At 35.9% G+C, this 21,723-nt stretch overlaps 1 protein-coding gene and 1 non-coding gene across 8 annotated transcripts in view; both read left to right on the top strand.

Moving 5' to 3' along the window:
- VTI1A (vesicle transport through interaction with t-SNAREs 1A) overlaps window positions 1-21,723 on the top strand; it is a 357,353-nt gene that overhangs the window by 31,505 nt on the left and 304,125 nt on the right. The window lies entirely within an intron of this gene.
- On the top strand, window positions 5,213-5,285 carry TRNAG-UCC. Its single transcript has one exon. It is a non-coding gene; the product is annotated as a tRNA-Gly (tRNA).

Consider the following 21,723-nt stretch of genomic DNA (forward strand, 5'->3'; position numbering starts at 1 on the left):
CACACACACACACACACACACACACACACACACACACACACACACACCAAGAACTCCCCTGGGGAGACTGGTCTGCAGACCTGAATTGGGTCTCAGGTGATTCCAGTGTACATCTTTACAAAAGAACCATTAAACTAATGTTTCCCAGTCTTTTCACTACCAGGAAAACCAAATCAAAAACATTTATTAAGGAAGCATTGATTTCCATAATTTTTAAATTAACACAGGTAGGGAGATAGAATTTTTAAATATTTGAGTGAAGTCAAGGTTTGTTAAATCAGTGTGAGAGAACTGAGTTCATATAATTCTAGCTTAAACAAACAAAAATTCTGATGTTTGATTAGGCTGTGTAGTCTTGTACTGGCTAAGTATATGATCACCACTAAACTCTCTGAAATACTGAAAGCAACTCATGAGCCCTTCAATACCTTTCTGGATATCTGGTAGAGCAGGAAGAGAGAGCAAGGCTGAGAGGTAATTGGAAAGTGTGTTGACTAGACAGACAGAACTGCACATTTCAAGAGTGAAGCTAGATAGTGCCTCTCGGAAAACAAAGGAAGCTGGGAATGTTGACTTTCCAGCCGCATCCTCTCTAAGTTGAAGAGGAAGAGGAAGAAGGGGCTAATGTTAATTGAGTGCTCATTACGTACCAAAACCTGTGTTAAGGAAAGTTTGTATTTTGTATCTTCAGAAGCCCTACGAAGTTAGATGTTAAGACTGTTTTAGCGATGAAGAGACACATCCTCAGTCAGATACCAGCTAGTTTGCCCAAGATCATTGAGCTGGTTAGTGGCTGAGCAAGAATGAGAAACCAGGATTCTTTGATTCTGTATCCAGTGTTCTTTCCAATATACCATTCAGTCTATGGCCATACCACCCTGAACGCGCCCGATCTCGTCCAATATACCACTCTGTCTTCTAAATGCGCTTCCTGACATGGTCCAGTTTTTTAAAAGTCATGTAGGACCCTGGCTACATGAAGAACATCTCTCTGGTCTTCATTTATAGTTGGTTCAATATTTGTGGAATATTAAGTTGTAGGGAACCTTATAACCAATACTCTAGGAATGTCTATGAGTTCTCTAGAGCCCAAGAGTTGCATATACTGTGAAAGGAAAGATCTACTGGGGATCCTAAGGCTCAGTAATCCCAGCAATTATGCGATAGGTCACAGTAGCGTATCTTATATATTAACAAAGAATTTTTTTTTAATGAAAGGAAAAAGACCTTAAGTTCCTCAAAGTTATTATTTAATTTGATTCTTGTGTATGGAACTTTTGCCTCTCTCTCAGCTCTCTGTTTCCGCCTTCGGACAATGACGTGGTTAGACTAGACCAGTAGTTCTTAAAGTAGACCAGTAGATCAGTAAGTGGGAATCACCTGGAGGGTTCATTGTTGGGCCCACCTGAGACTTTCTGATTCAGAAGGCCCAGCAAGGGGCCTGGGGATTTGCATTTCTAAAGAATTCCATGTTGGGACTTCCCCCTTGGCGCAGTTGTTAAGAATCCGCCTGCCAATGCAGGGGACACGGGTTCGAGCCCTGGTCCGGGAAGATCCCACACACTGCGGAGCAACTAAGCCCATGCACCACAACTACTGAGCCCGTGTGCCACAATTACTGAAGCCTGCACACCTAGAGCCCTTGCTCTGCAACAAGAGAAGCCACCGCAATGAGAAGCCCGCGCACCACAACAAAGAGTAGCCCCTGCTCGCTGCAACTAGAGAAAGCCCGTGTGCAGCAACGAAGACCCAACACAGCCAAAAATTAATTAATTAATTAAAAAAAAAAAAGAAAGAATTCCAAGTTGACACTGAAGCATCATCCTGGGACCACACTTTGAGAGCCACTGGAGGAGATGATCCATAAAGTCTCTTCCAGTTCTAAAATTTATCTGATTCAGCTTGTCAATTTCCTGGACTTCTTGGAAGATAGCTGTATCTTCCACTTTAAAGATGTATGCCTTGAATCTCTGCTTTATTTAATTGTGTTTGTTGCCCTTTCTAGTCATAGTGCAAGTTCTTTTCCCTTAGAAATTATTTCCTTCCCGCCCCACCCCGCATTCTTTGTGTACTGCCAAACAGAATGTTTGTTTAACTAATGTTAGTGCAGTGCATTTCCAGAGCTGCCCTTTGGGGAAATTTAAATGAAATTTTAAAGTATCATTAAGAATGCAAATAATAAATTCTTTGATTAGCTGTAGGCATCTTTACATTGGGATGACTAAAAAAGGTTCTGGTTAATTAGAAGTAATTTGTTAGAAACCTGAATCCTGTCTTTTTCTCTCTCAGATTAAAACTCAGTTCCCAGCTGGATGCTTATAAGTGCAGGAAATGTAATTGTCAGATGATTAATTGCAAAAGATAGATAATTACAGTTCATATGATGTGTCAGATATGGGTAACCAAGGTTGACTACAGGTTGAAAGAGAACAGCTGAAATCTAGATTTTGTGTTGTGGCTCTCAATGGGTGATTTACCACTAGAGCTTGAAGAAAGGGTTAGGTAGAAAAAGCAGTTGCCTAAACCTTGCCTTTTATTTTTTATCCCATTTTGGGCAAATTCTTCATAATGAAAATTACTAGAAAAGAGTTCCCATTACCTGAAATCAGGCTTAGGACATTAAGCTGTTGCTGAATTACCTTTTCTAATGTCAAATAAATGATTTGGGATTTGTAGTTGTATTTCAGTACCGTATGTATTTTTAAACTGCATTAAACCTGTCTTAAATATTTCTTTCCCTAGTTGTAATGGCTGGCTTTTATTTCCTAAAAATAATGACCAAATCTTAGCTCCTTTGAAATTAGTATCTCTTGTTCCTGGAAGTTAAATGTTTTCACTGTAAGCATTGGATTCCAAATGGAATAGTTTTGCCTTCAAAAAAGAAAATGTATTTATGATATTTCTTTAAAAATCATCCATCAAAAAAATTAGCGAGTTGGAAAAAAAAATCCTACAGCCTGTCAGTAATTAAATTAGCCATCTCTATCCTGGCTCACCTGTTGGTTTATTTAAAATCACCATGAAATTAATAGAACCAGATTTTTCTCCTGCGTTTGTAAGTGGGACTTTCTTTATCTTCTAAACTTTGTATTTTTACTGAAGAGTTTTTCAGCTCTCAGAAATACTGCTTTACAAATTCAGCGAATTACCCAAACCCAGCTTGTTTGTTGTGTAGGAGTTGTGTTAAAATAACTCACTGTATGAGTATTGTCATTAATGATATGCTCATTTTGATAATGGGGCTGCTGATTCTTAGTCTGTAGTCCTTGGGGAGATGCTACAATTTTTTTTTTTTTTTTTTTTTAACCAAGTATTGTTCTGGCTCCTTTCCTTGATTGGCCCAGAAATAGCAATCAGCTGGGGAGCAGGATGACATGCCTCTTAGCGATCCCTTTGATCTTTGAGATGAGTATCAACATTGTATGCTTCCTAATGGAAGTGTAATTTAATGAAATCTATTGGGTAAACATACTTCAGATGTTCAAAGGAGGTGACAAAATTTTTGCTGGCAGCCAGGACCTGGCGGCTTTCCAGCTTGCCTCTAGCTGCTATGCATATAGCATTGAGAAAGGCACTTAAAATAGGAACACAAAGTATTACTTTCATTGTGTTTCAACCCCCCTGCCTGCCCTCCCCTACCAATTTCTTTCCCTTAGGTTTATTTTTGTGGTATTTCTGTGAGTACCCTTTGACATATAACCTTTCCTATATAAAGTGGAATGTGAGATTTGATCTTTTTATATTTTTCTTGTTTTATTTTGTGACACCAAGAGTAGTACATTGGGTGTATGGCACCAAAGTCAGGAGAAGTTGTAGCCATGAGAATTACATAGAACATCCTGGAGGGAAAAAGGCACTCTATAAAAAGTACATATTTTCAGTATTGGTGGATTAAATTAAACATCTATTTTGGGGAGGAGATGATAGAGTGCTTTTGTTTTTACAATCCTTGAGGAAGTGTGATGGAAATAGACATAGACATCAGGAGTCGGGGACCTGACTAATCTCAGCAATGTCACTTTCTAGCTGTGTCATGTAGGGCCAGTCACTTTCTCTGGGCCTCAGTTTCCTTAGCTGTAAAATGAATAGATTGAATTAGATAATTCCAAAGGTCATTTTCAGCTCCAAGATTTTATGATTCTTTTTAAAACTGAATATCACCGTCCAATAGAAATATTATGGCAGCCACACGTGTAATTTTAAATTTCCTAGTAACCACATTTAAAAAAAAAAGCAGAAAGAGTCGAAATTAATTTTAGTAATATATTCTATTTAACCCAATAGATCCAAGCAAAATATTATCATTTCAGTGTGTAATAAGTTTTAAAAATTATTGAGATATTTTACATTCTTCTTTTCTTTCTAAGTCTTCAAAAGCCAGTGCATATTTTACACAGTGTATTTCAGTTCTGACTGTCCATATTTCAAGTGCTCAATAATCACATACGGCTGGTGGCTACCGATTTGGACAGCAACTCTAGATGCTACAATCCAACTATTCCAAACCACATTCCCAGGAGACAGTTGGGCATGAAAATAAAGGTTCTGAGGCCTCCTCTAAACCAGTGGTTCTCAACTTTGGCTGTACCACCCAGGGAGCTTTAGGAAATACTGCTTCCTGGATACCCTTGTTCTAGGTGGAGCCAGGGCACAGGGATTTTTAAAGCTTCCCAGGTGATTGCAGTGTTCAGCCCAGGTTGAGAACTGCTGCACTAGCCATAATGCCCCTAAATGCAGCTGTGTTGTGTTCCATAGACTCCCCACCATCAAGGAAGCCTCTATAACATCCAACCCCACTTGTCTACACCCCACTTTCTAGGTAATAAGGAGTATATAGGATGTTTAGATCAGATCCAAAATGTCGACACTCAGTATACCGTAAATTAAGGGACTGATAGATTTTGTTTCTTCCATTAAAAATAGGGATGTGATACATAAGAGAGTGTGGACACTGAAGCGTTTTCAGAACAATAACAGCAACAAAAAATCATGTAAGGTATAAGAGGAGCCTTTGACATATAAAAACTCTTAAGTCTTTTATAATCTCAGAAATTCTGTGCAGTGTATGAGGCAACTTCCAATCAATTGATACTCCTTTTTTTAATATAGTTTTAGATTTTTTCTTAGATAAAAGTTTATTTCCTAAAAAAAAAAAAAAAGTTTATTTCCTTATAGTCCTGCTTCCTTTTAAAAGAATAGCTTTATTGGCAATTCCCTGGTGGTCCAGTGGTTAGGACTCCACACTTCCATTGCAGAGGGCCCAGGTTCGATCCCTGGTCGGGGAACCAAGATCCCACAAGCTGAGCTACACAGCCAAAAAGATAATAATAATAGCTTTATTGAGGTATAATTTATATACTATAAAATTTCACTGTAAGTGCACAATTCAGGGATTTTTAGGATATTTATACAGTTGTGCAACCACTACCACAATCCAGTTTTATAACACTTCCTAGAAGTTCTCTCATGCCCAGTTGTAGTCAGTCTCATTCCCATTCCCAATCCCATGCCACTGCTGATCTGCTTTCTCTCTATATAGTAGTGCTTTTTCTGGAAATTTCGTATAAATGGAATCATTTAATGTATCGAGCCTCTTTCACTTACCGTAAGATTTTTGAGGTTCCTCTCTATTGTAGTATGTATCAATAATTTGTTTTTATTACTGAGTAATATTCCAGTGAATAAATATGTACCACATTTTATTTATCCATTTACCAGTTAATGGACATTTGGATTGATTCTAGTTTTTTACTGTGACTGTGCTGTGAAAATTCACACACATGTCTGTGTGGAAACATGTTTCCATGTCTCTTGGGAAATTACCTAGGAGTGGAATTGCTGGGTCATTTGGTAAATATATGCTTTTCAAGAAACTACCACATTGTTTCTGAAAAGATTGTACCATTTTATATTCCCACCAGCAATATATATGAGGATTCCAATTTCTCCATATTCTTGTCAGCACTTGGCATTGTCAGTCTTTTGATGGTAGCCATCTAGTGGGTATGTAATGACATCTCATTGTACTTTTAATTTGCATTTCCCTAATGACTATTGATTTCAAGCATCTCTTTATATGCTGACTAGATGTGTATATATCTTTGGGAAATGTCTGTTTAAATCTTTTGCCCATTTTTTCTTAGGTTGTTTGTCTTCTTATGATTGATTTTTCATGTATTCTGGATGCAAGTCCTTTATCAGATATGTGGTTTGCAAATATTTTCTCCCAGTGTGTGGCTTGTCTTTTCATTTCCTTAATGATGTCATTTGAAGTACAAAAGTTTTAAATTTTGATAGTGTTTATTAATTTTTTAATGGATTGTGCTTTCTGTATTGTATCTCACAAATTTCTCCCCAACCCAAGGATAAAAGATTTTCTTCTATAAGTTTTAGAATTCTAATTGTTATATTTAGGTCTATGATTATTTCAAATTAATTTTTTTTGTATGGCATGAGGTAAAGTATCTCAGTTATTTATTTCTTTTTGTATATGGATATCCAATTGTTCCAGCACTATTTGTTGAAAAACTTATTTTTTCCCCCATTGAATTCCCTTGGCTCTTTTGTAGAAAATCAGATGAGCATAGTGTAAGGGTTTATTTTTGGACTGTCAGTTCTGTTTCAGTGATCTATATGTCTGTGTTTATGCCAGTACCACAGTGTTCTGATTACTGTAGCTTTACAGTAAGTTTTGAAATCACATAGTGTAAGTTCTCCAACTTTGTTCTTTAAAAAAAAAAAAAATTCTAGGTTGTTAGCATTTCCATTTAACTTTAAGAATCAGCTTGTCAATTTCTGTGAAAAAGTCTGCTGAGATTTTGATAGGGATTCATTGAATAGAATCAATGTAGATCTATATGGGGGAAATTGCCATCTTAACAATATTGTCTTCCAATCCATTTATTTGTTTGTTATTTAATTTCTCTCAGAAATGTTTTAGGTTTTTAGTATATGATTCTTGTACTTCTTTTGAAATTTGTTTCTAAATATTTTATTATTTATGATACTGTTGTGAATGAAGTTTTTTCTTAATTTTAATTTTTGTTTGTTCATTGTTAGTACATGGAAATATACTTGATTTTTGTATATTGATCTTGTATCCTGCAACCTTGCTAAACTCGCTTAATGATTCAAGTAGTTTTCTTTGTAGATTCTTCTGAATTTTCTACATAAAAGATCATGTCAACTGTGAATAAAGACAGTTTTGCTTCTTTGCAATCTGTGTACCTTTAATTTTAATTATTTATTTGCCTTTTTATGCTGGCTAAAACCTTCACTACTGTGTTGACTAGAAGTAGTAAGAATGGATTTCCTTGTCTTGGTCCAGTTTTTGAGGGAACATATTAATATTTTTACCATTAGATTGATGTTAGCTGAGATGTTTTATAAATGTCCTTTATCAGGTGGAGGAATTTCCCTTTTAATCCTAGTTTGTTTTCAGTCTGTATTATAAATGAGTGATGGATTTTGTCAAATGCTATTTCTGTGTCTATTGAGATGATCATGTGGTTTTTGTCCTTTGTTGTAGTAATATGATGTATTACATTAATTGATTTTTAGATGTTAAACCAGCCTTGTATTCCTAGCATAAATCCCACTTTGTGATATTATATAATCTTTTGTATATGTTGCTGGATTTGGTTTACTAATATTGCGTTAAGGATTTTTACATTTATATTTATGAGGGATGTTGGTCTACTGTTTTCTTATCATATCTCTGTCTGGATTTGGCATCATGGTAGTACTGGTCTCTACCAGTGTAAGTTGGGAACTGTTTCTTCCTCTGTTTTCTAAATCTCTTTGTGTAGGTTGTTTATTTCTCCTTTAAATATTTGATAGAATTCATCATGCAATGTAGGACTGGGCTTTTCCTTGTAGAGAGATTTTTTACTAATTTCATTTATTTACATGTCATAGGTCTATTCTAGTTCCATTTCTTTTTTTTTTTTTTTTTGCGGTACGCGGGCCTCTCACTGTTGTGGCCTCTCCCGTTGCGGAGCACAGGCTCCGGACGCGCAGGCTCAGCTGCCATGGCTCACGGGCCCAGCCGCTCCGCGGCATGTGGGATCTTCCCGGACCGGGGCACGAACCCGTGTCCCCTGCATCAGCAGGTGGACTCTCAACCACTGCGCCACCAGGGAAGCCCAGTTCCATTTCTTTTTGATTCAGTTTTTTAAATTTATGTCTTTATAAATATTTGTCCGCTTCATCTAAATTCTCTAATTTGTTGGTATAAGTTCTTCATAATATTTCCTTATAATCCTTTCAATTTCTGTCAGGCCTGTGACAGTGTCTCCTCTTTCATTTTGGAGTTTTGGAATTTTGTCTTCTTTTTTCTTAATCAGTCTAGCTAAAAGTTTGTCAAGTTTTTGGATCTCTTTTAAAAAACAACCTTTGGCTTCTTTGATTTTCTCTATTATTTTACCTGTTTTCTATTTCATTGATTTCTGCTCTGACCTTAATTATTTCCTTTCTTCTACTTTAGGTATCATTTGCTTTTTTCTTTCCAGCTTCCTTAAGTGGCAGCTTAGATTATTGATTTTAGACCCTTCTTCCTTTTTAAGGTAAATATTTAAAGCTCTAAATTTCCTAACGCCAGCTTCTTTTAAAAATTTAAGCCCATGGCCATTTTCTATATTATATTCCAGATTAATTTTAGTAGGCTAAACTAAAATTTGAAAATAGGCTTGGGAAGCTATTAATCAGAGCTTTTTTTCCCCTAATACTGAGTTAAATGGTCTTAAGGTCCCAGGAATTTTTCAAGATATATGAAATGCACAAGATGGTGGAAATGTTTCTTTCTGCGTGCAGTGAAGAGGCCCGAGTGTTCTGCCACCATGCTTTTGCCTTAAAAACGTTAGCCAAATAATAATGGCCACCTGCTAGTAGTCCATTTCACTGAAGGGAATAATTCAGCAAAGACTTTTTTTCTCTAACTTAAAAAAATTTCCTCTTCAACTCTTAATTTTGAAACTTTTCAAGCATACAGAAAAGTTGAAAGAAGAGTACAATAATCGCTTATATGCCTCTACTTAAATTCAGTAGTAACTGTTAAAACTTTCCTTCATTTGCTTTCTCTGTCTCTTTCAGAGATACCTTAATTTCTTTAACCCGTGTATATTACTGAAGACGGCGTCAAGGATAAACTCCCAAGTTTCTAGCTTAAATAACTAGGTTTTTCAATGGATGACGCTAGTTATTGAGTTGGGGAAGACTAGCGTGGGACATGTCCATTTTTTATTTCTTTGTTTAGTGGGAGAATAGTGGTTGTAGAATCAATAATTTACTCTCAGATGTTTTAAATTTGAGTTACTATGAAACATCCCAGTGGGGAACTTAAATAGCCAGTTGGATATATCAAATTTGAGTTCAGAGGAGAAACTGAGTTAGATCTATTTTGATATTAGCATATAGATATTTTTAAACCTTTAAAAATAGATGAAAATAGGTAGAGAAGAGAGTGTCAGAAGAGTGTTCTTGACCAAGCTCACAGGAATTATGGCATTTCGAGTTCAAGCAGAGAATGGTTAGAATTGAATTAGAAAAAAAAAAAGCTACTGGTGAGGTAGAAGCAAAGCCAGATCATTTCTACAGAGGAGACTATTTAAAGAAAGAAGATATTTCAACCAAGTTGATTGAAGTTAAGTTGATAAGAAGTTACATAAAATGAAGACATAAAGAAGTGTTCATAGATGGTCTGCATGACACTGTTGACCTTGACTGGAACCTGTAGGTTGAGTGGCAGGAACTAAGATTCAGCAAACCCCTTTATGTTTTTCGGTGTTTTGTTTTGGTTTGGTTTGGTTTTTGTTTTTTGCTGCACCACATGGCTTGTGGGATTTTAGTTCCCTGACCAGGGATCGAACCTGGGCCCCTGGCAGTGGAAGTGCAGACTTCTAACCACTGGACCACCAGGGTATTCTCAGCAAATCCCTTTAAAGCGTGGCTTGGTTACTCACAACCATAATCGTTGAATAATTTATATATGAAGATCATTAAAGTAAAATTATTGCTGCATTAAACAAATTCAGTGTTAAGTTCATTTCACTTAAGAAGATATTTATTAACTGCCAATTTTAAGTCATTTAAATGGTCGTGATGATGCAGCTTGTGTTCTGATAAAATGGACAGTACAGGTTTTGGTCAGTGTCATCCTGGCTGTGTTGCTGACAGAGAACTATTTCAGCTAAGAACTTAAGTTTATTCTGAATATTTGGGTGGAGCACTTAAGTGTGATCATGACGACTTACTAGTTTTTTTCAGTAGTTATTTACATCTCTTTTATTTCCAGCCATACAGCTGCCAGTTGGACCAAAGTTGAAAACTAATTGCCTTAAAAGAAAAAAAAATAAGGCTGTTGGTTATTCTTTCTTCAGCAATGGAAGGAGGGGGGTAGTAAAAGAAAGGAAATATTTGAGTAATGTGATTGGATTGATTATATAAAGTGATTTATTTTAGAAGCTTTGCCAGGTTTTAAGTTCTTACTCTGACATTTATTAGTTGTTTGAACTTGGACAAGTTATGTATTTAATCTCTCTGCCTCAGTTTTCATATCTGTGATATGGGAATAATAATAATAGTGTATGCCTCAGGGTTATTGTGAAGAGTAAATTAATATATATGTACACACACACAGCTCTTAGAATAATGCCTGATACATAGTAAGCTCAAAAAATATGTTTACTATTATTTTTAACACAAATTAAGTTGACTTTTAAATAATTTCTGCTCAATTTCAGAGTAAAGGATTATTTAAATTAGGTCAAAATCCCCAAAAGAGATAATTTCTTTGACATGAGACTTTCCTCAGTTGTACACCCACAAGCCACATTTGATTACTCCGTCTGATGAGTGACACCATTTAATTATTGATCTACAGGAGTGTAGCAGAATTGTATTTGTCAGCTCTAGAAAATAGATCTAGACGAATATGTAACTAGCTTAAAGTTTATCTCCAATTTGGAATCTCATACAAACCAGTGCCAGTTTTACATATGGAAGAAAGGGGAAGGTAATTGATTACCCTCTCCTAAAATTTATGATTCTTAGAACAAATCTTACCATCATTTTCAATCTCTCATTTGTTTATATTAAATGATGTGAAATAATATAATGACACTTCAATAATTTGGAAATTGTGATGCAGAATAGTTCCTGTTCTTTCGTATGTCTCTCCCCCGCTGGATTATGCACTGTATATAAATGCTTTCTGTCCAAGGATTCAGAGTAAACTTGGGTTCTTAGCTGAAACTCAGCACAACCAGGGTTATACTGACCAGAGAATTGCTCCTTCTATTTTATTAGACCATAATTTGCCTTTTCCTCAGGAGGCTAAGTTTTTCCTAAAGAGCGTTCTAATTCTGAAGTGCTACTATTGTATGATTTATAAAATGTTAATGATGTTGTTTTTTTATCCTGCAAGACCTTTAATTTTGCTTGAAAATGGATTCTTTCCCTTGTATTTGATTTACCTACAGTTTCCAAGCACACAGTAAACTAACCTCCCCACTAGCAACAACAAATGAACGCAATACTTTTGAAAATCTTCTTTTTAGAAAAACATTATGATATATGCTGTGACTATTTAGGGGAACAAAATGATAGTAATTTACAAATATATTTAAACTAGACAGAAAAGAATAAATAAAGCTTGTGAGATATAGTCACCCCGTTGGCTATTTTTGAGTTATTCATATGGTGCTCAAGTTACATAAAGGTTGAGTAGACCTTGGTTTGCAGTTAGAGTTTTAACCACCATTTTTTTTCCTTGTGACTTCCAAGGGTTATCTTATCATATATTCAGATGAATAATTTTCTTAGAATTGCTGTTTCTTCATATGGTAGGTGTTTTATTCAGGTAACCTGTCACTTTAATAAATGTCTTTCTTAAGTGTGTCTACCTGAATTATTCTATTTTCACCACAGGGACTAAAATGTTATCCAGTAGAATTTTGTCCAGAGAGAATGGGGTGAAGGTGGTGGTGCAATCAATCATTTATCTGCTAGATGTCAGCAAAGGTTTCAGGTAAATGAAGAAATAGCCAGGCTTTGGGAAAAGTGGCTTTATCTTGTCTTTATGCTGTACAAATATTCCAACATTTAGATAAATGGGGATATTGCATTTTAAAAATATGTTTAAGGAAGAATTCAGGTGTTTAACTTTTTTATGTTGTATTGCTCCCATCTGTGTTAGATATCATACCTCTGAAACTTTTTTATAAAGTCACACATGACTTTTGTTTCTGAGGGCCCTTCCCAGTGTTTATCTTACTTGTCTCCTATGTAGTAGTTGATTCACTCCCATCTTCTTGAAACTAGCTTCCTTGACACCATACTCCCTTGGTCTCTTCCTGGCTCTTTGATCCGTCTCCTTCAGTAGATTCTTTTTCTGTCCTCCCCTTAATTTCTGTGTTTTCAGGTTATTGTTGTTTTGACTTGTCATCCCTGTATTCTGTCTGGTTAATTTTAGGTATGCCCACAGCTTCCACTACTGCCTATATATCAGTGACTTCAAAATCATGTCTCTAGCCCAGACTTTTACATCGCACACTGTACCCTTTCTTCAGTTGTCCATTGCACATGTCCCAGCCCTGTGGATATTCAAATACAATGTTCCAACCTGAATTCATTAAACTTACTATCTTTTATCCAAACTCAGTTCCTCTTCCTGCATTCATTATGCTGGTTGATGCATATGTTGGTTATGCTGGTTAAGGTACCATGTACTCAGTTACCCACATGAGAAACCTGAGAGACATTTCAGACTCGTTTCTTTGCCTTAACTCCCACATCTAATTGTCACTGAGTCCCATGGATTCTGCCTCCATAATATCTCTCCCCTCCATCCTCACACAGTCTTTGAGGACCACGTGATTTCTCTCTTGATCTTTAAGAACAAGCTCAAGATTTCTACCTTCAGGCTAGTCCTCCTCCCATCTGTTTTCTACCTGGAGTGTAGAGGAAACTTCCTAAAAAAATGTAAATCTGATTAGATCAAACTTTTATTTTTGAGACTTTCTGGTACCTATAGGAAGTCAGATGTTTGTCTGCCAATCAAATCGAGTTAAAAGATATCCTTTCCTGTTCAGAGTCTTTGATGTATTGAAATTGGTTGCCAACATTAAAGTAGATAAAATAATTATATAATAATATCTACTTTATCATTATTTAGATTTGTTATCTTGTTTGGTCTGAACATGAGATGGTCAGTAAAACTTTGTGACTTTATTAATAGAATTTCTTCCAAAAACTAGTAGCAATACTTATTTTATGTCATCATAACATATTCAGCTTTATAACTAATTCAAATATTTCTGGTCTTTCATGGTAAACTATTTAAATAACTTTAGACTTTTTGTATTCTCTTTTAAGACAAATTCTAGGTTAAGGCACTTACAAAAAACAAAACAAAACAAAAACAAAGAAAAAGTGAAAGAAGTAATAAATGAGATTTCACTCCCAATATTCTTTTCTCCCCTGATCAATATTTTGACATATTGATATTTTAAGAGTACTATATTAATAGTTGCATTTTTCAAGAACTCTGTGATTTAATTACTAATTGGAAATAAAAGCTTTTTTTTTTTTTGGCTAGCTATCATTTATTTCCCCAGAAATCAAAAATTTTGGCATCAAAGTTTACTTTTAAATTGAATAGCAAGGTTGTTCTTGTTGGTTGGGAATTATGAGCATCTTATTTTGTAAAATAATGCCTCAAGTAAAATTGTAGGTATTTCTTAAAAGGGATAATGCAGGAGTTTAAAGCAGTGTTGAGGGACTTCCGTGGTGGTCCAGTGGTTAAGACTCCACGATTACAATGCAGGGGGCGAACTAAGATCCCACATGCCACGCGGCCAAAAACAAAAGGGGAGGGGGGAGTAGTGTTGAGCAGTTTGTATGGGGGAACCTTTAAGGTAGATATTACTTTAGTTTCTGTAATCTTATGTCCTCCAATTTCTACTGTATCTTCAGTCTTACTTTACAAATAAGTATAATGTGATTAGCCAGCCATGAAGTAGCAAAATATATATCAGTCCATGTTTCCTAGAATCCTTACTTTTTAAAAATCTAGTATATTTCTTTTTACTTGTCCTAGATAAATCAGAGATTAGTATTTGCAGTTACACCTGTGACCACCTACTCAACAATCCCTACCAAGAAGAAAGAAAAAGGACATATTAAATCAAGTGGAATTGAATGGTTAACCAATGTGATAAATGTGGTATAGTAGAAGGATGCCTGCACGTGACTTTTACATGTGATGAATTTCTTATGAACATGACTGCTGACCCACTGTCATCAGGTTACATGTTTTAATTATTTTTCTAAAAGTGAGACTAAAGGACTAGATTTGTACGCATTTCTCTTCATTTTCTCCCCAGCTTCTGCTTGTGAACAACAGCATGATCTTGTTTTCATTATCATTGGCTCCAGTCCCTGGAATCAAATGTCCACAGCTTGCTCAGGAATGGAGGGATCTTGACCTTTATGAGGAAGTGTAAACTCTATCCGATATAACTATATGCACTTTTTTTCTTAATGGTAGTTTAGAATTAAGCCTACTTCTTTTGTTTCTTTTAACACAACTAACTTGACTTCTTTTTCAGTGTGTATTTTTAGTGTTGGTACCGTGCAAGCAACTGATTTCCATATTTTTGTATGTTGGTTCCTTAGGAACAAACAAAACAGAGTTTCTATGGAAGTTTGGAGTGTGCCTTTAATTTAAATTGCCTTGACTGTCTCTCATTCCTGAAAGAAAGCAAACACATATTTGTGTTGCTTATTGTTTTTCCTAAGAAGGTAGAGGATTCCCATTTGATAAGGTGCTTATTTTGTAAATAACAAAATCTAAAATTAAAATTTTGATATTGAGCAAATGTTTTCTTTAAATAAATTTCCCAATTTTTTTCCCACTAACAGATGGTGGCTCTAGGAGAGATTTTAAGAGGACAGCCCTTGTATCAATGTTTAACTCTTACGGGGTGTATGATAGAAATCATCTTTTATCACTTAATTGCTTGGTTTTGAAAGTTTTACTGCTTGTTGTTATCCACGTGAAGTAGTGTGTTTATATTGTTATTGGGGTTTTCAGTTACCATTTCTTATTTCACCTATGCATATAAGTCTGACGTCATAGATATACAGAACTTGTGAATGAAAAAGATTCGTTGGATTAATTATTCCTTCTTAGAGGGGCCAAAGTATGATCACTCCCTGTGGCATGCTGTTCAGCATTCTAAGACACGTGACTCAATGAGTCAAACATGAGGATTCCTTCTTTTTCTCCCTTGGGAAACTGCTCTATGGTCCAGAATATCTCACTCTTTTGGAATTTTTCTTAATCTCATAGGCAAGTGCTGAAAAGTCCTAAAAATATGACTAGAGTTCCTTCTTACATTATTGGAAACCTTTCGCCCAGCAGATGCTGGAGATTGTGGTGCTGGTAATGATGAGGATAATGGTAGTTATAATGATTACAGAGGTGTGCAGGGAAAATTCTCCCTTCCACCTCTGTTGTCCATCTCACTTCCCCATTCCACCCTCCCCTCCAATCACCAACCTAGGTAACTTCTGTTGTTAATTCCTTGTGTATCTTTCCAGCTTTTATATATGTATATACGAGCAAATACAACTGTACATTCTTCTCCCTTCCCCCTTTAAATAGCAGCACGAAAATGGTGAGCCATACAAAAGACAGCAAAAATGACATATACTATACTACACCTTGCTTCTTCACTTTCTGTATTTTAACTTTGCTGCCTTATTAGTGTACTTATTGTTTGCAATTTTAGTTTATTCTCTTGGTTTTTGAGACATACAGTTATATCATCTGTAAGTAATCGTGGAAAATGTTAAATAATAGTACTGTTAGTGGTCACTGTTTCCTTTTTTGAGAAACAGTTTTATTGAGGTATGCTTGACATGTATACGACATATATTTGACATATATGTGACTATACATCTGATTATATATGACTGTATATATAACTACATATATATATATATATATATATATATATGTACACACACACACATATATATTCTTTGTTCCTTTGGTCCTTATTTCTTGCCTTCTTTTTTGAGTAAATCACATAATTTTTAATATTATGTTCTATTTCCCATATTCAATTTTTATTTATACCCCTTTGTGTTTATTTTTTAGTGGTTTCTATAGGAGAGTACAGTGTGTATCTTTATTAGTCTGCTTTCAAACAATGTCGTATTCCTTCATAGACAGTTTAAGACTTTACATAGTAGAATTCCATTTACTTGTCTCTCACCCTTTGAACTCTTGTTATCTTATATTTTACTTCTACATATGCTATCCTCATGACAAATACTTAGAAAAAGCCTTTTATATTTACCCAGATATTTATTATATTGGAACTCTTTTTTCCTTCATACAAATCACAATTTCCATTTGGTGTTGTTTCTCTTAAGTCTAAAGAACTCATTTTAACATGTCTAGTTGGGCGATTCTCTCAGGTTTTATCTGATTTAAAAATGTCTTTATTTCACTACCATTTTTGAATGATATTTCCACTGGCTTTTGACTTTTAGTTTGACAGCTTTCCCATCCCTCTCCCTACCTTTCTGCACTTTAAAGGTGTAATTTCATTGTCTTCTGTAAAGTTTTCAGCCATTATTTATTCAAGTATTTCTTCTGCCCCCATTTCTTTCTTGTCCTTCTTTGACTTCTGTTACAAATATGTTAGGTCACAATATTATTTCACAGTTCTTGGATGCTTTTCTTTTATCTTTTGTCAGTTTTTTGTATCTTTGTGTTTCAGTTTGGATACTTTACATTGATCTCCTTTTAAGTTTACAGATCCTTTCCTTTGCTGTTTCTGGTCTGCTCTTAAGTCTATTTCATGATATCATATTTTTAATTACATTTTGATACCGTATTTTTTTGTTTGTTTTTTGGCCGTGCTGCACGGCTTGTAGGATCTTAGTTCCCCAACCAGGGATTGAACCCACGCCCTCTGCAGTGAAAGAGCAGAGTCCTAACCACTGGACTGCCAGGGAATTCCCTGATGCCGTAATTTTGTGTTGTCATTTCCATTTGGTTCCATTTCCATTTCCATTTTTATAGTCTCTCTTTCTTCACTGAAATTCCCCATCGCTTCATGTGTATTGTCCATTTTTTCCACCATATCCTTTAGCATTTTTATGATACTTATTTTAAAGTCCCTGAATGATAATCCCAATATATGGATCATCTTTCAGTATGCTTCACTGACCATGGGTCATATTTTCTTTTTCTTTTTTTTTTTTTACATCTTTATTGGAGTATAATTGCTTTACAATGGTGTGTTAGTTTCTGCTTTATAACAAAGTGGATCAGCTATACATATACATATGTTCCCATATCTCTTCCCTCTTGCGTCTGCCTCCCTCCCACCCTCCCTATCCCACCCCTCCAGGCGGTCACAAAGCACCGAGCTGATCTCCCTGTGCTATGCGGCTGCTTCCCACTAGCTATCTACCTTACGTTTGGTAGTGTATATATGTCCATGCCTCTCTCTCGCTGTCACAGCTTACCCTTCCCCCTCCCCATATCCTCAAGTCCATTCTCTAGTAGGACTGTGTCTTTATTCCTGTCTTACCCCTAGGTTCTTCATGACATTTTTTTTTCTTAAATTCCATATATATGTGTTAGCATATGGTATTTATCTTTCTCTTTCTGACTTACTTGACTCTGTATGACAGACTCTAGGTCTATCCACCTCATTACAAAGAGCTCAATTTCGTTTCTTTTTATGGCTGAGTAATATTCCATTGTATATATGTGCCACATCTTCTTTATCCATTCATCCGATGATGGACACTTAGGTTGTTTCCATCTCCTGGCTATTGTATATAGAGCTGCAATGAACATTTTGGTACATGACTCTTTTTGAATTATGGTTTTCTCAGGGTATATGCCCAGTAGTGGGATTGCTGGGTCATGTGGTAGTTCCATTTGTAGTTTTTTAAGGAACCTCCATACTGTTCTCCACAGTGGCTGTATCAATTTACATTCCCACCAACAGTGCAAGAGGGTTCCCTTTTCTCCACATCCTCTCCAGCATTTATTGTTTCTAGATTTTTTGATGATGGCCATTCTGACTGCTGTGAGATGATATTTCATTGTAGTTTTGATTTGCATTTCTCTAATGATTAATGATGTTGAGCATTCTTTCATGTGTTTGTTGGCAGTCTATATATCTTCTTTGGAGAAATGTCTATTTAGGTCTTCTGCTCATATTTGAATTGGGTTGTTTGTTTTTTTGTTATTGAGCTGCATGAGCTGCTTATAAATTTTGGAGATTAATCCTTTGTCAGTTGCTTCATTTGCAAATATTTTCTCCCATTCTGAGGCTGGTCTTTTGGTCTTGTTTGTGGTTTCCTTTGCTGTGCAAATGCTTTGAAGTTTCATTAGGTCCCATTTGTTTATTTTTGTGTTTATTTCCATTTCTCTAGGAGGTGGGTCAAAAAGGATCTTGCTGTGATTTATGTCATAGAGTGTTCTGCCTGTGTTTTCCTCTAAGAGTTTGATAGTTTCTGACCTTACATTTAGGTCTTTAATCCATCTTGAGCTTATTTTTGTGTATGGTGTTAGGGAGTGATCTAATCTCATACTTTTACATGTACCTGTCCAGTTTTCCCAGCACCACTTATTGAAGAGGCTGTCCTTTCTCCACTGTACACTCCTGCCTCCTTTATCAAAGATAAGGTGACCATATGTGCATGGGTTTATCTCTGGGCTTTCTATCCTGTTCCATTGATCTATCTTTCTGTTTCTGTGCCAGTACCATACTGTCTTGATTACTGTAGCTTTGTAGTATAGTCTGAAGTCAGGGAGCCTGATTCCTCCAGCTCCGTTTTTCGTTCTCAAGATTGCTTTGGCTATTCGGGGTCTTTTGTGTTTCCAAACAAATTGTGAAATTTTTTGTTCTAGTTCTGTGAAAAATGCCAGTGGTAGTTTGATAGGGATTGCATTGAATCTGTAGATTGCTTTGGGTAGTAGAGTCATTTTCACAACGTTGATTCTTCCAATCCAAGAACATGGTATATCTCTCCATCTATTTGTATCGTCTTTAATTTCTTTCATCAGTGTCTTATAATTTTCTGCCTACAGGTCTTTTGTCTCCTTAGGTAGGTTTATTCCTAGATATTTTATTCTTTTTGTTGCAGTGATAAATGGGAGTGTTTTCTTGATTTCACTTTCAGATTTTTCATCATTAGTGTATAGGAATGCCAGAGATTTCTGTGCATTAATTTTGTATCCTGCTACTTTACCAAATTCATTGATTAGCTCTAGTAGTTTTCTGGTAGCATCTTTAGGATTCTCTGTGTATAGTATCATGTCATCTGCAAAGAGTGACAGCTTTACTTCTTCTTTTCCGATTTGGATTCCTTTTATTTCCTTTTCTTCTCTGATTGCTTTGGCTGAAACTTCCAAAACTATGTTGAATAAGAGTGGTGAGAGTGGGCAGCCTTGTCTTGTTCCTGATCTTAGTGGAAATGCTTACAGTTTTTCACCATTGAGGATGATGTTGGCTCTGGGTTTGTCATATATGGCCTTTATTATGTTGAGGAAAGTTCCCTCTATGCCTACTTTCTGCAGGGTTTTTATCATAAATCGGTGTTGAATTTTGTCAAAAGCTTTCTCTTCATCTATTGAGATGATCATATGGTTTTTCTCCTTCAGTTTGTTAATATGGTGTATCATGTTGATTGATTTGCGTATATTGAAGAATCCTTGCATTCCTGGAATAAACCCCACTTGATCATGGTGTATGATCCTTTTAATGTGCTGTTGGATTCTGTTTGCTAGTATTTTGTTGAGGATTTTTGCATCTATGTTCATCAGTGATATTGGCCTGTAGTTTTCTTTCTTTGTGACATCCTTGTCTGGTTTCGGTATCAGGGTGATGGTGGCCTCGTACAATGAGTTTGGGAGTGTTCCTCCCTCTGCTATATTTTGGAAGAGTTTGAGAAGGATAGGTGTTAGCTCTTCTCTAAATGTTTGATAGAATTCGCCTGTGAAGCCATCTGGTCCTGGGCTTTTGTTTGTTGGAAGATTTTTAATCACAGTTTCAATTTCACTGCTTGTGATTGGTCTGTTCATATTTTCTATTTCTTCCTGATTCAGTCTTGGCAGGTTGTGCATTTCTAAGAATTTGTCCATTTCTTCCAGGTTGTCCATTTTATTGGCATAGAGTTGCTTGTCGTAATCTCTCATGATCTTTTGTATTTCTGCAGTATCAGTTGTTACTTCTCCTTTTTCATTTCTAATTCTATTGATTTGAGTCTTCTCCCTTTTTTTCTTGATGAGTCTGGCTAATGGTTTATCAATTTTGTTTATCTTCTCAAAGAACCAGCTTTTAGTTTTATTGATCTTTGCTATCATTTCCTTCATTTCTTTTTCATTTATTTCTGATCTGATTTTTATGATTTCTTTCCTTCTGCTAACTTTGGGGTTTTTTTGTTCTTCTTTCTCTAATTGCTTTAGGTGCAAGGTTAGGTTGTTTATTCGAGATGTTTCCTGTTTCGTAAGGTAGGATTGTATTGCTGTAAACTTCCCTCTTAGAACTGCTTTTGCTGCATCCCATAGATTTTGGGTCGTAGTGTCTCCATTGTCATTTGTTTCTAGGTATTTTTTTATTTCCTCTTTGATTTCTTCAGTGATCGCTTCGTTATTAAGTAGTGTATTGTTTAGCCTCCATGTGTTTGTATTTTTTACAGCTCTTTTCCTGTAATTGATATCTAGTCTCATAGCGTTGTGGTCGGAAAAGATACTTGATACGATTTCAATTTTCTTAAATTTACCAAGGCTTGATTTGTGACCCAAGATATGATCTATCCTGGAGAATGTTCCATGAGCACTTGAGAAAAATGTATTCTGTTGTTTTTGGATGGAATGTCCTATAAATATCAATTAAGTCCATCTTGTTTAATGTATCATTTAAAGCTTGTGTTTCCTTATTTATTTTCATTTTGGATGATTTGTCCATTGGTGAAAGTGGGGTGTTAAAGTCCCCTACTATGAATGTGTTACTGTCGATTTCCCCTTTTAGGTCATATTTTCTTGATTCTTCATGTGTCTTGTAATTTTTGATTCTATGCTGGATATTTTGTATAAAGGAGAGTCAAGTAAGTAAAATTTTATCCAAACATTCCCCCCCTTACCCCCACCCCAAAACCCTCCCTTTTATTTCAGGCTTCTATGGCTAAGTCAACTTGACCTTTAGTTGGGCTGTGTGGGGGCTTTATTTATTTTAATTTTTTTTAGCTTCAGCTTAATTCACATGTTTTGAGGCTGAAGTTAGGATTTTCCTTGTGAGCAGGACTTGAGCTCTGAGCACTGGTGAGTTTCCAAAGACTTCTTTCTGCTTTTCAGCTGGGCCACCGTCTTTTTGATTTATGGGAGATCCCTCTCTCACTTTTACAGCCCCACTGCTACCTTTATGAGTCTCTGGGGAATTCTCTTTGCTAGCCAGTCTTGCTCCCTGGCTTTCAGTATCTTGGCAGATTCCTCTCTGCCCTGCTGCATAAATCAAGCCTTAGAAGGGCAGTTGCCTTATACTGTTTGAAGATCCAGAATGCCTCAGAGGGTTTCTCTCAGTTCTCCTGTTCTTCTCCCCTACTTCAACTTTTGGTGGCTGGAATTTTAGAATGCCTCAGATAGGTTTCCATCAGTTCCTTTGCCCATTCCCTAGCCTACTGTAGCCAGAG

Source organism: Monodon monoceros, unplaced genomic scaffold (assembly GCF_005190385.1).
Source record: "Monodon monoceros isolate NGI ecotype Baffin Bay Population unplaced genomic scaffold, NGI_Narwhal_1 Super_Scaffold_4, whole genome shotgun sequence".
Classification (NCBI taxonomy): domain Eukaryota; kingdom Metazoa; phylum Chordata; class Mammalia; order Artiodactyla; family Monodontidae; genus Monodon; species Monodon monoceros.